The following is an 18954-nucleotide window of genomic DNA, read 5'->3' on the forward strand; positions in this document are numbered from 1 at the left end:
CAACTGTATTGACTAAAAGGTTATCAGCAAACCTACCATGTTGAAGCATTGCACTTTCTTTTTGTACCCATTGTGATCTTTTGTACTGCAATTATCTATTCCTTTGTCATACTTCCCCATGAGACTGTAAGTGCCTTTGAGTATGGGGACCTTGTCCTATTGATCTTTGTTTTTCTTCCAGGGCTTAGTAGGCAGTTAATTAACAGCAATAATTGCTATTATTAGTAAGTAATTGCTCACCTTTATGTAGCCCTTTAGAATTGACAAAGCATTTTCCTCAAGACAAGTTAAGTAGTACAACTATTCCTATTTTCCATATGAGGAAGCAAAGAGCTGGAGTGATTTTCCCAGTCACTCAGCAAGGAAATGTCAGAAGTGGGGTTTGAATGAGATTTGATTCCAAGGGCTGTGCTGTAAGTGAAGGAATGAATGAGTGAGAGAATTAATGAAAGAAATAAACTCACATTACCCCTTGGCCTGGAGAAGAGGCAGCTATGTGTGAAAGCCTAGGGGTAGGCCTACACAGCTATTAAGTTTTTAAGTTAAGACTTGCACCCATTTCCCCAGATTCTAAATCCAATCTTCTTCCAATTATGTCAACGTGTTGTTCCTCTGGAGTTTGTTACCTTCTGGGTAGAGTAATACTGTAATCTTGTTGATTGATCTCTTTCAACCTATAAGGCTCTGGTCCTAGAACCTTGAAGTGTCAGTGTATGTAATGAGTAGAAAGTCATGGGTAAGAGTACCATGAAGCAGTCAAATGCTTGTATGTCTAATATAAAATAGCAATCTTTAAATAGAGCTCAGGGTTACAGAATGAGCTGGTGTTACCTAGTTAGAATCATAAAATTTAGGCAGACCATTTTTCTTTATAATTTTGTTTATACAAAATGGAAAAAATATATAGCAGCCTAGCACAGTGCCTTACACAAAGTAGGCACTTGATAAATATTTGTTGTAGTAAATGAAATTGGGGGAAAAAACCATTTCTGTAGCAATGCTAATTTAGAATTCATTCATTCATTCACAACCATTATTAATTGCCTACTATGTACATGATATTCATCTTGATGTAGGAAAGGTACACAAGTAATTATGAAATAATCCCTACTTCTTAAAAGTCATAATTTATCAGATGAATTGTCTTTGTTGGTGTTATTGTTCTTGTTCAGTCATTTGGATCATTCTGACTCTCTGTGACCTCATTTGGGGCTTTCTTGGCAAATATACTGGAGTGGTTTGCGATTTCCTTCTCCAGCTCATTTTACAGATAAGGAAACCAAGACAAAGAGCGTTAAATGACTTGACCCAGAGTCTCACAGCTAGTAAATATCTGAAGCCCAATGTGAACTCAAGTCTTCCTGATACTATATCCTCTGTTTAAATGCAATAACTAAGCAATAACCATATAACAGGATGGAATGTGTTGGGAGTTCAAGAGAGACAAGAAAAGAGAATTATATAGAGCAACATGATATGGTAGAAAGAGTACTTGATTTGAAGTTGGAGGCCTTGTGATTCAATCACAGCTCTACTCCTTTCCTCCTTTGGGCCTTGGTTTCCTCTCTGTAAAATGAGAGGACACGACTGGATAACTAATTCCTCATGTCTCTCACAGTGTTGGATTTGGATTCAAAATGACCCAAGTTAGAATTCTGTCTCCGACATTTACTTGCTGCATATCCAAAGGCAAGTCACTTACCTCTCTCAAACTCAGTTTACTATTCCATTGAACAGGTGGGAATATGGGGTAAGAGAGGGTGGAGGTAACTGTGAGGAGAAAGTAACACTTACAAAGTGCTGGGAAAATCTTCAAGAGCCTGGACCCCAGCTGTCCCCTGGCCATGCCCCTTAAAGACTCCTCCTGTTCCTCTTCTCTGACACCAGACTCCCGGCAGGCACTTTGATTTCCCTACTTCCTGGGGCAGAGCAGAGAAGATGGTGGCCCCCAAGTGGAGTGACTGCTAGTGAGGCCACAGTCCCGAAAGGGGTTCTGGGACAGGGGTTGGCGGGTCTTCTGAGCTGAGTTTTCAGTTTGACCTTGAGGTCCCCCAACCACGGAGTCAGTAGAATCAGGAAGTACCGCAGCTGAGGAGGTGGAACAGATGAGGGAACAGAGGCTTTGGACCCAAATCTCTCCAGTGGGAGCTGAAAACCAAGCTCTAGATTCCCAAGTGAGAGTGAGGACGCAGGCAGTCAGTGCTTACGACAGCCCATCCAACCCACCATGGCAGGTCCTGGCAGGAGCCGTCACAGACTGTAGAATTTCAGATCCAGACTCCCAGGATCAGTTGACCAGAGAAGGTGATCATATGCCTGGACCTGTCAAAGGATATGTCTTTGCCAAAACTGGAGTCATTTAATGGCTCACCCACCAATTCCCTGACTGTGTCCCAGAAGATGATTGAGATGTTTGTTTGAACAAAACCCAAGATTGTCAGGTGCCATGAGTTTGCCTTGGTGGTGGTAAATGCTGATACCACTTGGCTTTCAGGCTTAACCTCTGACCCCAGAGAGATATGCAACTGTCTCTATGATCTCGAAACCATCACCTAATGGCCTTCAACTTAGACAGCCTGTTTAGCCTTATTGGGCAGAAGATTGAGCTTCTGGTCACAGAAAATGTGATATATACACACACAGTGGCACTGAGGATAATGAAAAGGAGCCCAGCTGGAAGAATGCATATACCCTCTTTGAAGGCTTGGATTCCAAAGGCACTAGCTTAATATGAGGTTTCACTGATGGCCAGCTGTGGAGCTACGCAACTGCATGGCCAAGCTCTTGGCCCACTCCTTACAGAGACCTTTCCAGACACATACATCCTACAGCCACCTGAAGGAAGAAGAGCTGGAGGAGAAGGAAGAAAGGGAAGCTACCATTTAAGGCCTACTTCAAACCTCCTTTGCCTAAGATGACCCCTTCTTCCATAGGCCCTAGAGAAGGTCCTTAAGAATAGTACTTGTAGCCCCAGTGGAGATGGTGGCTCTTGGGTAAGGTCCAATCAATGATTGATCTGGGTATATGGGCCTGACTTGTCATAATGCTAACTACAGCCCCATGATACATATCTTGAATATTAAGCTGTCAGTATCTTGTTTTAGTGGGGGGAAGCCTTTAAAGAGTTAATTAAATGGTAACTATTATCATTATTCTTATAAATCATTTATTTGATCCTAAGGCTTCTTAGAGGAAGTACCACTTCTTAGGCTGTAGACCACAAAGGAAGGACAGGATTATAAAGATAGAAATGAAGAAAGCCAGGAAAGAGGGAAAAGGCATCCCAATTCTATGAAGCAAAGATATAGAAGAGGGAAAGTTGCAAGAATATAATTTCCATGAGGGAAGGGTTCATGGCTCATCTAAGAATCAGAGCCCCAATAAGAATGAGAATGGTGCTCTGCACACTTAGCAAATGTCTGTCCTTCTTGTTGTAAAATGTCAAATGTGTGTGCTAGGTAGGCAATGGTCCAATCTGACTGGTGTTTAGGGCACATAGAAAAGGGAAGGATTGAGAGATAAAGCTCAAAATGTAGGGGAAGATTGCATTATGGGTAGCAAAGAAATTCTAATCATTTTAAATCCATACTCAGAAACATCAAATGTCTCAGAGATAGACAGGCAGGATGAGACCCACAGAATCATCTCACTAATTGAATATCAAAATTATCTACTGTCATTACTTTATTTTTTCCTAAAGGGAAATCCATGAATGAACTAAAAGCCAGTGTATCTAAGAGGCAATCTAATGAAAACAGAAGGGAAAATATAACTTTGATTTTCATTAATTACTAATTTCACTTAATAATAAATTGGACATTATAGCATTTATAAACAAAGCATAATCATAAAGCATTATTCTAACTCTTAATTAACTCTGTTCTCTAGATTAGTTTTAAAATATGTCCTCTAGATGCCACTTGATGCTAATTACCCAAGTTATATTATTATCTATTCAAAAACATTTTTAATTAAATCTAAAGCTATTTAAATTAGCATAAGTTTTATAGAAATTAAAATATGATCTGATGCTTAACTTATCCTTTTAAGGATTCACTAGTTGACACATCAGTATTTCCCCAGAGCCTCTGACTCTATTTATGTTACATTTAGAAGGTAGTCTTTGGGTGAAGCTTCCTATTGCATTCCAACAATTAATATTTATGATGATGGGGAATTTTTATTTAACAATATCCCTGAGGAAATCTATATACAGTTGTACTAAACCTTCACAAGGAGATCCTCATTTCCTATGAACCTCACTATCTCTTGGTTTAGCTCCGTGACCCACCCAAGTCTCTGATAGGGCTAGCAAAGAAGAGTTGTACTCATTTCCTCCATCATACTGATTTCAAAAAATAGGGGTCAGTTTTAACATTCCCTTCTGGGAACATGAGGAAATTGGATTAATATTCTTCTTAAAAGGCCTCTTCTAGGCTAAGTTCCTTTTCAGTCCTAATATTTTATGTTCTAAGGGCCTTTCCAGAACTAATATTCTAAGTTTCGTTCTAAAATCCTTCTCAGTTCTATCATCCTAACGTCTCTAGGTTCCTTTCAGTTCTCAATATTCTATACTCTCGTGTCACTTTTGTCTTTAATGTGCTAGGATCCCTGTTTCCCTTAACTATCTTATTTAGTTCATCACTTATTTGTCAGGAGGTGGGAAGCTCTCTTCATCATCATATTCTGGAATCATAGTTGATTATTGGATTGATCAGAGTTCTTAAGGCCTTTTAAAGTTGTTTATTTTTAGTGTTGTTTTTATAGAAGAAATTGTTTCCCAGATCCTGTTTTCTTCACTTTGTATGAGTTTATACAAGTTTTCCTAGGTTTCTCTAAATCCATTCTTTTTATAATTTCACTAGTATTCCATTACATTGGCCTACTATAGTATGTTTGAACATTTACCAGTTGATGGGCACCACTTTAATTCCTTTTTCTTTCCCACTTCAAAAGGATTAAAAACATTTTGGGACATGGCCAATGAGGCAATTTGTTTGGCTTGACTATGTATAATTTGTTACAGAGGGTTTTTTTTTCTTTATTTTGTTCCTTTTCTCATGGTGGCATGAAGAGGAAATACATATTTGTTAATTGAAAAAGAATTTAATTTTTAAAAATCTATTAATTATACTTTCCTTTAAAACCACATTTAATTTCCTAAATTGATCCTACATATTTTGAATTGAGGGTTGTGGTAGAAAGAGGGTAGGGAGAAGAAAGTATGGATGAAGAATAAGGAATTATATTAAAGCTTGGGGCATGTTACCTAATATGTGACAGTGAGTACTGAAAGTCAGTCTCAAGCATTAAAGTATATGGTTCCAACTTTGGATGAAAAAAAGTTTGAATGACAAATCAGTACCTCTCAAAACTTGACTAAGCACTTGTTCTCCCTGTTTGGTTATCATTAGTAGTAGATTTAATCTGCTGGGGAATTGGCTGCTTGAAAAGAATTGTGAGTTTTATAGTTCACCTCTGGCACATCATTCCTAAGTAGGTTATTATTTATAGGAATACAGGAATAATTTATTAGATCATAAAGCTATGTTTCCCACAAATAATATAATGAAAAAGCCAAATAAAAAGGCTCTCCAAAGAACAACAACCCATAACCCAATGTACTATGTATTTTTTTAAAAATCCTTTACAAGGCTAAACTGACACTTCCTTTGAATAACAATATGAACTCATATCTATAGTACCTGAAGGTTTCAAAACACAATCCAATGAGACAGGTGATACAAATATTATTATCATCACCCTACTCCTCTCCTTTTTTCTTTAAACCATCACTTCATTGGTATAGTGAACTCCCAGTGCAGAAATTCCTTCTACCAATGTAGATTAGCAAGGCTTTTTCAGCTTATCTTTCAGAATTGTTTAGAGGAAGTAAGGGGTTAATTATATACCTTGTCCTAGTCACACAGTTATGTGTCAAATTCATCTAGCTGGCTTCAAGGTCAGCTCTTTGTCCACTATAGTTCAATTCTCAATCCCCCCGTATTATACATTTAAACTGAGCTTTAGAGTGATGACATGGTTAGGACAAAGTTGTTCTGGTTCATGAATATTAGAACTGGGATCAAGCCCAGTGCCTCTAACTATAGTCCACTGCTTACTCTCACCCACCCTCTCTGTCTTCCTCATTGTCCCTCTCTCTCTCTCTCTCTCCTCTGCCCCTGTCTTTTCTTTTTCTGTCTCTCTTGTCCCTCATGCATACACACACATATATATGTGTGTACATATGTATATACTTTAACTTTACCTATGACTCTTCATCTTTTAAAATGTTACTTTACCAGTTTGAAGTACATATACACAATTCTTCTCCCTCCATTCCTCTGACACCCAGCCCAGAGCCAGAAATCTTAGGTGATTTCCTATCCTGCTTCCAGATCTATGCTGAACTAAACAAGCATCCTAACTAAACTAGGTTTTGTTTCTCTCTAAAATGGCTTGACTCCCTTCATCCACGTTGGACAGATACTTCCTGAAACAGGATGAAAAAGACATTTGCTTTGCCCTGCATGCTTTTCACTTTGGGCAGGAAGAAGACAAGATTTAACATGAGTGTGATGAATTAATCTCTCTATGTAAACTATCCCAGCTGTCCCAACAGCTTTGCCTCTGCAAACGTTTCAACAATTCTGCCATTGCCTCCATCAGTGGGAGACAGAGAAGCCACTTGGGGACTCTGTAAGCTTTCTAGTTTGATTAAAGAATTGATAAGCTTCAGGATTTGGCTCATTGGAACATACATAATTCTAGCAATTATTGGGGGGGTGAGTTTGTTGATGTTTTGATTCTTAATTGACTTCCTATTTTTTCTTCTTATTGCCATTATGATACATGTTAATGTTTTCCGAGTTCTTTTCATACTTTCTATTTTAAAAAAAATTCTTTTTGTCAGACAAAAACAGAACATTTCCAAATGAGGACACACACTATCACCAGGCATCCCTCAATGTCAGGACTCCTTCCATGCAGCAAGCACATGTCACCACCTTTGGGACTTCTCGTTAATTATATTGGCTGCAGGAGAGTTTTACTCTGCAGTCCATGGACAGCTGTTCTGTGTTCATTCCAGGGAAGGCCAAGGACAATGGGAATTTCTCTGGTAAATGAGGGGTCCGTGAACAAGAAAATTGTCCTTGCTCATAGGGCTGGGAGAAGCATTAGGTAAGAATAACTTAATTCAGGTTCCTTTTTGAAGAGTTCTATCTTCATTCACTTTTCCTAATGGGGGAAAACTTATGGACCAGTTTCACCAATCCTCCTCTCTCTTTCCCCATATCCCAAGTCAATTACTTCCATCATTTCTTTTTCAACTCTCACGTTTATCTCTTCCAGGAGTAGCAGGTGAGATAATCAATCTGGTGAAACAATAGTGGCTTACCTTAATATAGTATTGTAGGTTTCACCAAGCACTTTGCTCGCAAGACCCTACCATGCAGGTGGTGCAACTATGTTTGTTCCTGTTATTCTGGGCCTATGATTTCTTTGGCTGTCTATTAAAGCAGATCTGGAACTGTTCTTCATCTTTTAGAATTAATCATATCTAGGGTACTGAGAAGTTATGTAACTTGCCCAGGGTCTTATTTCCAGCATGTATCAAAGCAGTACTTGAACTGAGACCTCCTGTGATACAAGGCTCTATCTTCTTTACCATCTGTCTCTCATTGCAAGTATTATACCAGCTTTGCAGATAATGAAACTGAGGCTCAGGGAGATCAAATGGCTCATTCATGATCATATGACTAGTAATTGGCAAAAGAGAAACCAGGTCATTTGAGTCTAAATCAAATACTTTTTATTACCCAAATCTTAGCCCAACTTCGAGGCCTAACAAGCTGCATCTACCCTGCCTCATGTCACATTTGAACTAACCATAACATTCATTCATTTATTCATTTACCACATACATATTTAATTCCTGTTATTTCAGTGGTGCTGTGCTAGGCATTATGAGTTAACAAAAATAACGTGGATTTCTTGCCTTTGAAAGCTTTTCAATCCTCCTAATGAAAAATGGCCAAAGAAAATGAACAGTTTTCAGAAGAAATAGAAGCTGTCTATAGTCATGTAAAAAGATGTTCTAAATCACTGTTTAAAAACAAACAAATAAAAACCCTTACTCTCTCTACCTTAGAATTGAAAGTAAGGGCTAAGTACCTGGGGTTAAGCAACTTGCCTAGTGTAAACAACTATATCTGCAGCCAGATTTCAGCCCAGGACTTCCAGTCTCCAGGCTTGTCTCTCTGTTCACTGAGCTGCCTAGCTGCCCCTGTTAAATCACTAATTAGAGATTATTAATTAGAGAATTAGAGCTAGTTAGAGAAATGAAAAATAAAACAACCCTGAGGTACTATCCCACACCTTTCAGATAGATTAACAGAAAAGGAAAATGACAAATGCTGGAGGGAATGTGGAAAAACTGGGATACTACTGTACTGTTGGTGGAGTTGTGAATTGATACCATTTTGGAGGGCAATTTGGACTGATGCCAAAAGAATTCTAAAACTCTGACTACTCTTTGACCCAGCAATATCACTATTAGGGCCATCCACCAAAGAGATCAAAGAAAAACGAAAAGGATCTATATGTACAAAAATACTTATAGGATTTCTTGTTGTGACAAGGAATCAGAAGTTATGGTGATGTCTATCAGTTGGGGAATGGTTAAACATGATATGGTAGATGAGAGTGATAGTATACTATTGTGCTATAAGAAATGGTGAGAGTTTTAAAAATGTGGAAAGATTTATATGAACAGATACAAAGTGAAATGAGCAGAATCAGCAGAACATTATACACAATTCTAGCAATATTGTGTGATGATCAACTATGGATGTCTTAATATTATCAGCAATTCAATGATCTAAGCTAATTCCAAAAGATTTATGATGAAAAATTTCCATCTACTTCCAGAGAAGGAACTGACAGAGTCTGAATGCAAATTGAAGCATACTTTAAATTTTTTTCTTTATTTTTCTTGTTTTGGGGTATGGGGGTTGGTCTGTTTTCTTTTATAACATGACTAATAAGTGTTTTGCAAGACTACACACATATAGTCTATATCAAATCACTTGCCTTCTAAGGTAAAACGATGGAAGATAGGGAGGGAAAAAATTTAGAACTCAAAATCTTTTAAAAATGAATGATAAAAATTTGTTTTTATAAGTAATTGGGAAAAAAATTTAGTTTTTAAGCTTTCCAATGTAGTTAGGAAGTATAAGGTGGATGATAAAAGAATGTGATAAACATTTTTTCAGAAAAGTATGTTTCTCAAAGGCAGAGACTTTTATTTTTGTCTTTGTATCCCATTGACTAGCATAATTCCTTGCACATAACACATGACCAATAAATGCTTGTTGAATTAGACTTAATTGAAAGACACAAATATAAATTTGTTCAAATAACAACAAACATGAAATAATTACAAGTTAATACAGTAATAGAAAGGATGCTACACAGCAGCATGCAATTATTATTTATGTTATGTACGTGGCATTAACACTAAGTATCATCATAAATCAGAGGAAAGCAGTAAAGAAAGGCTTCATGGAGGAGGGACCTGACCTAGACCTTAAAGCAGAGATGTCAATACACCACTAAGCCAAACCAGATTAACATGCAATTGGAAAATATTAATCATAATAAATAAAAGTTCAGTAGAATACAATGTTAATGTGTTTTTCTAAGACAATATGCTGTGTAAAGGGATCCTCATATATGATTAAGGGACCCCAGTTTCTATTTAAGTTTGGAACTTAAAAATAGGATGGGATTTGAATAAGTAAATATGGCTAGAGGATGAGGAACACAAGAGACACACACCAGTTACATTATAAATGGTAATTGAATACTTTGTTTTGCAATTTTATAATTCAGTGGAAGGGCAGTTAGGTGGCACCATGGATAGAGTGCCAAACCTACAAGTCAAGAAGACTCATCATTTTTCTGAGTTCAAATTTCTTCTCAGTCACTTACTAGCTGGGTGACCCTGGGCAAGTCACTTAACCCTATTGACCTCAGTTTTCTCATCTGTAAGGTGAACTGGAGAACAAAATGGCAAACCATTCCAGTATCTGTGCCAAGAAAACCCCAAATGGGATCACAAAGAAACTATTGAAAATAACTGAACACCAATTCAGTGGAAAGAGTATTAGATTTGAAGTCAGAAGACTAGGTTCCAGTCCTACTTTAGGCATTTTTGTGTAATCTTGGGTTAATCACATGCCCTTTCTAGGCTTAAGTTTTCTCATCTTTAAAAGAAGGTTCAACTAGACCTCTAAGTTCCCTTCAAACTCCAAATTTAAAATAACATGAACCTAAGATTGCCCTTCTAATGTAGCATTATGTATAACAATTACCTATGTTAACACCTCATCCTCCTATTGAACTACAGTGAGGAAGAAATCCTTTAATAAAATTGCATCTCTCTCCTAATACCTAGAACATTTGCAGGCATAAAACAAGTACTTAATAACTATTGACTGAATTATTATTAATATGTGAGTTTGGGAGTTGGGAGTAGTTTTAATATCTACTGCTGATTACACATGTATAACTCAGTGGAATTGCTTGTCAGCTCCAAGAGGTAGGTAGGAGGGGAACAGGAAGGGAGAGAAAATGAATCAGGGAACCATGGAAAAGTATTTTAAAATTTAAAAAATAATTAATAAAAATAATAAAAATTTAAATATATACTTGCTTCTCAAGTAAATTACCAATTCAGATTGACTTTAAAGAGAGTGATTGTCATCAAAGACACACAATCAAGCATTACATCAAGTTTGTTTTCACCTGAGATGGGGGGAGGAGGGAGAAAATGGGACTCTGTTCCTGGTGGATCCTTCTTCCAAAATTATCATCCTTTATTGTACAATACCATATTTGACTAAAATGGGGGGTTAGGGAGAGTCAGACCTATAAAGCCAGCAGGAAGACATTAGAAAGTTTAAATAGTTTTACTTCTGTGAAAAAAATAGAAATAGAGTATGTAATGGTAAGATTAAAAGTGATATTAGCTCTAGGGATGAGGGGTTTTTTCTACCTCTCTATGCTTGACTTTCTTATCTCTTCCCACACACATTAAAATAAGGCAAAAAGGAAGTGTATTTAACAAGGTGATTTCAACATCAGGTAAACTAATGTTGAGTTGCCTAACGTTTTATCAAATCTAAAGACTCATAGGTTTCAAGGCCAAATCTGTATCAGTCACCTTGAGTATCTGTTACTTGGCTAGCACTGTGCTGGGCACTGGAGCATAGATGTCACTGCAATCAGGATGCCATTGAGCCTGACCCATGAGTTTGAACTTGTGATGGATTAACGAATATACAGCTCACATTGCTCATTAACAATTGGTCCAAAGAAAAAAATGAATGAGAAGAAAATGAAGACAAATTTTAAGCAAACTTAGGAAAACATTGACATTGCAACAGAATAATAGGTCTAATATAGTGAGTGTTAGATTTGTCACCAAGGCAGGAAGACTGGGGTTGTATCCCAGAGCACCAAAATTTAGGGAGCTTAATATCCAGTTCAAAATAATATTTAGAGAAAATAAACAACTATCAGATGGCACATTTCTTGCCCCCAAGAGGAGTCAAGGATCTCTGTCTACACCCATTCTTCTCCTCTACCCACCCCCCTTAGGAGGAAGAGGCTGCTTTCAAGTTTAAAACCTTGAACTTGGGTCATGGGTCTCCCCTGAGAACATTGGGTTCCCAGTGTTCCTATAGTCAGTCTTTTTCCTCCTTTCCCATCTTGCCCCTGAGTGCATTTCTTCCTCCCCAAGCCAGAATTGCTAGTTGCAGCTCTGATGATTGTCTGGTCCTTCAAACTCAGTTGCTTAATGGATACTTACCAGAGGTCAAAACCTTCAAGAATCACTTGCCTTTGTACCATAGCCATGTGGAAACTATTGCAGGTAACCAAACAAAAGAAGACAATAAGAAATCAATATGCAGGGTGCCTACAAACTGTGGAGAAAGGTAATAGCTTTTCCTTGTTTGTCTGTTAAATGCATTTCAGCTGCCAAGGAAAGTGATTCTCCCTCCCTAACTCCATATTCATCCCACTGATTGGTTACTGGTGAGCATTCCAAGTTGAGACTTCCTGCCCTGCATTTAATGAGGGCATCCTTCGCCTAGAAGTTTGTAGAAGCTACCCTTGTCTAATCAGAGAATCCTAGATTTAGAATGGAATGGAACAATTCCAAACCCAGGAAGATGAAGTGGCTTGCCTTTCCTTACACAGATAATAACTAAGCAAGCTATGATTTAAACCCAGATCCTCTGATTCCAGATCTAACAAATCTTCTGGTGAGTCTTACTCAAAAATCTATCAGTACATATTTGGAAGAACAAATGTTTATGTGAGTAAAAGCTCTGGAAAATTATTGAGAAGAGTACTAAGACAAATGTAAAACATTTCTTGCTCTCCAGAAGCTTATAGTCTTAACTTTATTCAGAAGGTATATATACAAATAATTACAGTACAAGATGTTGGCCTTACTTCCACCTTAAGAACTCCCAGGAGTCCAGGGATTTTTACAGTGTTTGACAAATGAAAAATTAACCATGTTCTCCCTAAAACAGATTTATTCATTACCTAGGTTGGCACAATTAAGGGGTGATCTGCAAAATTCAGCAAACAACAGTTTTCTAGATCCTCCTACCTATATCACATTTCATTTCTCTCACCCCCCTCACATCTCATAACAATTGCTAAAATCTTCCCATACATGAAAATCACCCCATATTTTACTGATATTGAAGATTAGAAGAAATCAAAGGCAAAGGCTACAAAAGGTCTTAGGACCTTTCACCAGATTTTCCTTCTGTCTCATTTCTTTTAACCTCTTCCTGTTTTTTTTTTTGCCTGTCATGGAAACTATACTGGATAGTTAACTCATTCACATCTTACTTAACCCTTTAAGCTCTACTACAAGAGGAGTTTGTCATATATGAATAGCACAGACTAATGTGATAGGAATTCAGAGGGAAAGTTTCCCTTTGGTAATCTGAAAGTTCAAAGAGAAGTGATTTGCTAAAATCTTAAAGGTTTTCCACAGGTAAAGATAAGGAGGTTGGATGAGTAGATAGGAAGAAGAATTTCAAGTGGAAGGAAAATTATCTACATCACTTAAAATTTACCCTGAATCTTCCTTCCTTCCTTCTTTCTTTCTTATCAGAAACAGTACTACTGTAGAAGCAGGAAGAATATATAATGGACACTAATTCTGATATCTAAATAAAATGACTCAATGAAAACTGTAATAAATGAATACAATTACCCCCTTTCTGCTTTTTCTTTTCCACCACAATATATACTATATACTAGGATCTGATTGATTAAGATGTGTGTAAAATCCATTGTGGATTTTGAAGTTTCCATATGTAAGCAAGAGCATTCTACCTAGAGACAAATAAAAAAAAAAAATCTGAGCTCTAATCTTAGCTCTGCTACTAGCTGTCATTATAACCTTGGGCAAATAATCTATTTGTGACTTAGGTTTCTTATCTGGAAATTGAAGGGTTGGATTAGGTGATCTCTTTCCATTGTACAACCCTAGAGACAATACAGAGCTATTAAGGCTAGAGAATTGGATTGATGCAGCTCCTAAGATCCAGAGTCTTAGGAAAAGAGCATTTTGGCAATTTTGTGGAGAATTGGATGTAGAAGGAAACTATAAGCACAGAAATCACTTAGGTGGTTCCTGCATTCATCTAAATAAGTGTTGATGATAACTGAGGGAATCATCAAAGATGATTTTTAAAATTATGAACCTAGAAAAATATGAGCCATTTCTCAATTGATACGTGGTCTAAAAAGTCCATTTTAAAAGATAAAAACAGAGAGTTTTTAAAGGAAGAAATCAAAGCTATACATAACTATATAAAAATGTTCTAAACCATTACTGATTTGAGAAATACAAATTGAAACAACTCTGAGATATCTCACATCTATCAGATTGACTAAAATGACAAAAGGGCAAAATGACAAATATTGGAGAGAATGGGGAGAAATGGGGACACTAATATACTCTTGGTGAAACTGTAAACTTATCTAACCATTTTGGAAAGCAATCTGTAATTATGCTCAAAGTTATAAATGGTATACCTTTTGAGCCAGGAATAATACCATTAGGTTTATTTCCTAGGGTGATTAAGGGGAAAGGAAAAGAACCTATATGTTTATAGCAGCTCTCCTGATGGTGGCAAAGAATTCAAAATTGAAAGAATGCCCATCATTTGGAGAACAGTAAGTTGTGGCATATAATTGTGATGGAATACCACTATACTGTTAGAAATGATAAGCGGATTAATTTTGGAAAGGCCTACATAAAATTATGAAGAGTGAAATTACAGAATTGAGAAAGCATTATGTCCAGAAACATAAATATTGTTTGAAGAAAGACTGATATATATCCACCTCCAGAGAAAGACTTGATAAATAAAAATAAGACATAGTTTAATATATATACAAATATCAGGGACCACTAGGTGACTCGGTAGATTGAAAGCCAGGCCTAGAGATGGGAAGTACTGGAGTACTGGATTCAAACTTAGTCTCAGACAATTCCCAGCTGTGTGACCCTCCTGGGCAAGTCACTTAACCCCCAAATCCCCAAAGCCCAGCCCTTACCATTCTTCTTCCTTGGAATCAATACAGAGTATTGATTCTAAGACAGAATGTAAGGTTATATATATATATATATATATATATATATATATATATATATTCACGCACACACACATACACACACAAATGATGTCACCTCTGATGGGGAGTGGGAGGGAAGGAGGGAGTTAACTGTGTATTTTAATATAACAAAACAAATAAATAACTTTAAATTAAAAAATAAAAGGTTGCGAACCTAGGACTAGGCTGAATATGAGAATGTTAATATTCTTTAATGAAAACAGGAAGTTTGAAGGAGTAGATATTTTAAGAGGAAATGAGTTCTATTTTGGACATAACAATAACAGTAGGTAGCATTTGTATAACACTTTAAGGCTTACAAAGCACTTAATATATGTTACTCATTTGAATTTGAAATTCAAGAGTGACATATATATTACAATGGATAAGATAATAGATATGGGGGGCAGAAGACATGAGTTCAAGTCTAATATCAGTTCTGTGACTCAGAATAAGTTATTTCTCTGAACCTTGGTTTCCTTATCTGTAAAATGGCCAAGATAATTCTAGCCCTGAAAACCCAGATATGTAGTGAGAACTGGATAGAATATTGTGTGTAAAGCACTTTGCAGACCTTCAGTCCTATACAGATATGGGCTGCTGTTGTGTGTTACTGTTTTTATTCAGAGATGCACATCCAGCAGTTGAAAATGAAGGACTAGAGGTTTAGAACACTGTCACTGTGTTTTATCCTCAAAACAAGTAATGAAGTGGGCAGCGCAGTAGAGTAAAATGAGATTTGACCTGAGATTTAGAGGATCTGACTGATGGGTTAGGGCAAATCACTCAACCTTTTGTGAACTGGGTGAACTCATCTGTAAAAGGAAGAAATCTCAGTAGAGGGTATCAATGGTCCCTTGTAGTTCTTTGATCTTGAATGTCTAGTATATATTATCCTTGTTTTATAGATGAAGCGCCTAAGGGTCAGACATGTTAAGTAACTAACTGGGTGCCTAAGGAGATAGTTACAGAACTAGTCTACAAGTGACTTAGTGGCAGAACGAACCCACATCTGCAAGCAAAGAGGACATTAGAAAAATGTCTAATGAGAGCTAAGCCAAGCCATTTTCTTTGGAAACATTGATTAGCACCCGATAGGTGACCATATATGCCTAGCCTTCTGGGTACAGTCTCTCAGGATATTATGATGCTGGCCTAGGACAAAGAATAAGTTCTCTCTTTTCTACCTGATCCCCAAATACAGGGCTATATGCAAAGCCGAACATTAATTAATGTTAGTCATTGATGATGCTGTCGTAGCCTATAGAAAGAGTTCAGAATGCTAAGTCAGGATGAAATGTTTTCTTGGGAAACCAAAAAACCAACAAGAGTTCACATCTGAATCCCTGAATCCCCGACGCAGAACTGTGAGCTGAATGGCCTAATTCTGCCAGTCCATGAGAAGGGAACATCCCTGCTTGAGAAAGAGCTCCCCAGTGGGAGAGTGTTTTATCTCAGTACAACAAAGGCCTAATAATTTAAGAGTTGCATAACCCAAAATGACAGATGTGTGGGATTCCAGGCTCCCCCCACACCTATCCCATTCCATTCTCCTCATTTTAGGTAGATACTTTGTCTCAGAAAGGTATCTATTATATTATTATTAAATAGATCTTCTCTGACAAAGAGAAATAAAATGCTCTATGAGTAAATGAAACATTTACTTCAGATAGAATATGGGTACATGGAGACACCTGATCCACAGTATTTGCGTCAGAACTTTGGTTCACAGATGGCACTAGAGCTATCACACACACACACACACACACACACACACACACACACACACACACGCACATGTACACATGTGAGCGAGCTGCCAAGAGCAGAGCTACTTGAAACATCCAAGGCCAGTATAAGCAGTGACTTAGTTAGAATTCAGGTGTTCATCCAATCACACCCCTCCCCCTATGAGGTATATTTTCTTTGTTATGTTGTGCCCTTCATCCCACTAGAGAACTATTCTCAGGCAACAGCTTTTTCCTTCTGCCACATTAGCATGCCAACAGCATTTATTCTTGTATATTGGATTTTTTATTATTTTTTAAGAGATCTAAGTCTAGTGACTCTATCTCTCTGGCTCTTTATCTCTTTGTTTGCTCCACAGCATGTTGGAGAGATGTAGTAAAGAAATAGTTCAAATTTCAATGAAGAAATGCCTGCCAGCATCCAGAGAGCACAAAAGTAAATCAGTCTTTCTCCTCTATGATGAGAGTGAAATTCAGTGTTGTGGCTAGATAGCTGTCCTTGGAGCCAGAAAAGGAAAGTTGGAATCTCCCAAGGCCGTGTGACCTCGAACAAGTTTTATTTTTTAAACTGTTCCTCAATTTCTTCTACTGTAAAATGAGAATAATAGAGTTCTTCTGGGGATCAAATGAGCTACTACCTAATATATATAAAACATTTTACTAATATTGAAGTCTCACATAAATGGCAAGAGCTACTCTCATTGTTGATATTATTCAGGTGAAAATATTCAGTGGGCAGATGGAGATGCTGGATTGGAATTTCAAAGCACTGTCAAAAACATTAATGCATGGGGGCAGCTAGATGGTTCAATGGATTGAGAGACAGGCCCAGAGTCAGGAAGTGCTGGGTTTAAATCTAGCTTCAAATACTTCCCAGCTGGGTGGCCCTAGACAAGTCACTTAACCCCCATTGCCTAGTGCTTACCACTCTTCTGCCTTGAAACCAGTACACCATATTGATTCTAAGATGGAAGGAATGGGTTTTAAAAAATAGCGACATTTTATCCCCCAAACAATAATGAAGTTGTCAGTACAGTATAATAGAATGACCTCTGGACTGGAATTTAGGGACCCTAAAAGAGCTAAAAGAGATCTGTGGTTCATCCTAGTGCTTTGATCATGAAGGTGACGTATAAAGTGCTATACCAATGCTCACTATCATTGTACAAAGGATGATAGATACAGGGTTAAATGGAACTTGAGAGGCCGATTAGGGATAAGATCATAGATTCAGAGTTGGGATGGACCTCAGAGATTTTCCTATCCAAAGCTCATTTTAAGATGAAGAAACTAAGGCCTTGTGGCCCAGAATCACCTAGGCAGGAAGTAGCAGAGGGTAGGATTTGAACTTCAGATCTTTTGTCTTAAAATCCATTGCTTTGTCTTTTTAGAAAACCTACCAATATTAATGCTTTGCATTTGTGTCATTATTTTAACTAGTCAGTGCAAACTCATTATCATATTCATTCAGATATCACTACAAATCCCTAGGAAACAGAATGGGCAGGAGGCATCACCTTTTTGCAGTAAGACAACTGAGATACAGAGAGATAAAGTCACATAGTCACATGGTAAGCTAATGAAAAGTTGAAATGAGTACCATGGTCTCCTGATAATTAACCCTGTGTCCTTTCTCTAGAGCCATCTTCTTTTTTATGTTCCATTCCTAAAATTATATGTCCCCCTGAAAGGACATTATTCCAGGGGCTAATACTGAGAAGAAAAGGTAACACCAGTCCTAAGAACAAAGCATCCCTTGGAGGAAGCTAGGTGGCTCAGTTGATTGAGAGTCAGACCCAGAGATGGGAAGTCCTTGGCCTCAGACACTTCCAATTGTGTGACCCTGGGTAAGTCACTTACCCCCATTGCCTAGTTACCACTCTTCCACCTTGGAACCAATATACAGTATTGATTCTAAGACAGGAGATAAGGGTTTAAAAAAAGAATAAAGTATCTCTTATCAGCTGACTGCCTCAGATACTTCTTTTGAATCTCCTAGATGGGTCTCGAATATAACTGGAATGGAGTAAATGTCACAGCATAAAGGCCATATTGGGTAAGCTTCTTCATTTATAAACTTTCCAGTTCAGACAAATTCAATGATGTTTCTTTCTCCTATTGTGGCCTTGTTCCAGTTAAGGCCCACTGAACCACTCCCCAAAAATGATTCTTTAATTTATAATTGACATATTTGGTAGGATGGCCACTCCTCTAATGACCCAAAGTCTTTGGAAGTCCTTAACCTTTATAGCATATGGGATGAATGAATGCAGAAGCCATTTATTGGGTTTGCCTTCCCTTTGAGTTAATTTTCTATTAAATTAAATCTGCATATTATTTTCTAAGACATAAGTCAAAAGTGCTTAGAAGATAAACTTTTGTTATTGATTGTTAGTTTCCAAAGTGAGATGGGGGAAGAAAATAAAGAAGTTATGTTTCAAGACTTGCATGCTCTACTTAAGTCCTGCTTGGAAGCGACACTGTGATGTAT

General features: G+C 37.4%; 1 protein-coding gene and 1 pseudogene across 5 annotated transcripts in view; both read left to right on the plus strand.

The window, feature by feature from the left end:
* SGCD (sarcoglycan delta) overlaps positions 1-18954 on the plus strand; it is a 1484556-nt gene that overhangs the window by 1324695 nt on the left and 140907 nt on the right. The window lies entirely within an intron of this gene.
* LOC130453773 (BRISC and BRCA1-A complex member 1-like) lies at positions 1746-9640 on the plus strand (annotated as a pseudogene).

Source organism: Monodelphis domestica, chromosome 1, assembly GCF_027887165.1.
Source record: "Monodelphis domestica isolate mMonDom1 chromosome 1, mMonDom1.pri, whole genome shotgun sequence".
NCBI lineage: Eukaryota > Metazoa > Chordata > Mammalia > Didelphimorphia > Didelphidae > Monodelphis > Monodelphis domestica.